The following is a 1,080-nucleotide window of genomic DNA, read 5'->3' as shown; positions in this document are numbered from 1 at the left end:
CTACATCATGTATCCCCGCAGTCTTTTTCTGTGACTGAGCATGTGGGTCGGCCCAATGTCCATTGTTTGCCGAAATCTTTTCTAGGATTTCATATCCTTCATTATAGGTCATAGATGTAAAGGCTCCGCCAGCAGTCGCATCGAGCATTTGTTTTGCCATGGGATTTAACCCGTTGTAAAACGTCTCGAGTTGAATACAGTACGGAATGCCATGGTCCGGGCATTTCCTCAACAGCTCTTTGAACCTTTCCCACGCGTCAGGAACAGCCTCATCGTTCATTTGTTTGAAAAGACAAATCTCATTTCTGGACTTAGCGTTCCTTGTCGGTGGGAAATATTTTCGCAAAAAAATTTCCGCCATGTTACTCCATGACGGCATAGAACCCGGTGTTAATGAGTTAAACCATGCTTTTGTCCGATCCCTCAAGAAAAATGGAAACAAAGTGAGTCTTAGAGCATCATTTGACACTCCCGGGATCAAGAAAGCATCAGTGATTTCCATAAAAGATTTTAAATGCGAATGTGGGTCCTTCGAAGGTAATCCGGAAAATTGGCCATTTGTTTGCAACATGTGAAACATTATCGGTTTGAGTTCAAAATGGAGAGCGGTCATATGTGGCCTAACTATCTCGCAGTTTAATTGCTCAAAATCCGGAATAGCATAATCCATGATCCTCTCATTTTTGGAATTTGCCAAATTAATAATGTTTGGAGTTTGTGCTATTTGGTGCTCATTAGGTTCTGATTTTGTGTCCAAATTATTATCATTACCATTATCTGGATGTCCTTGTTAAAAGTTCGGGAATTGTGGAATTTGTTCAAAACCCAGCGGTTGGTTTTCCAAATGTGGTATTTCTGGAATAATTGGGGGAGGTAACGCCATGTTAGGAGGGAGTAGAGCAAAAAATGCTCTTTGAGCCCTCCTCCGATGGTGAAACATTCTCTCAATATCGGGACCAAATTCAAAAAATTCTCCGCGATGTGACCGTGGCATACACCACTTTAAAAACGATTCTGATGGTACTAGAAAAATCAAATCTTTTAATTTACTCAAAATAAATCTTTAGCGACACAATCCCC

At 40.8% G+C, this 1,080-nt stretch overlaps 1 non-coding gene across 1 annotated transcript; it reads left to right on the top strand.

Moving 5' to 3' along the window:
* Positions 1 to 206: 206 nt before the first annotated feature.
* Positions 207 to 313, top strand: LOC112513901. Its single transcript, XR_003069361.1, has one exon. It is a non-coding gene; the product is annotated as a small nucleolar RNA R71 (small nucleolar RNA).
* The last annotated feature ends 767 nt before the right edge of the window (positions 314 to 1,080 follow it).

Source organism: Cynara cardunculus, assembly GCF_001531365.2.
Source record: "Cynara cardunculus var. scolymus isolate 2C chromosome LG 5, CcrdV1, whole genome shotgun sequence".
NCBI lineage: Eukaryota > Viridiplantae > Streptophyta > Magnoliopsida > Asterales > Asteraceae > Cynara > Cynara cardunculus.
The sequence above is the reverse complement of the archived record's forward strand: the minus strand, read 5'-3'. Positions and strand labels throughout refer to the sequence as shown.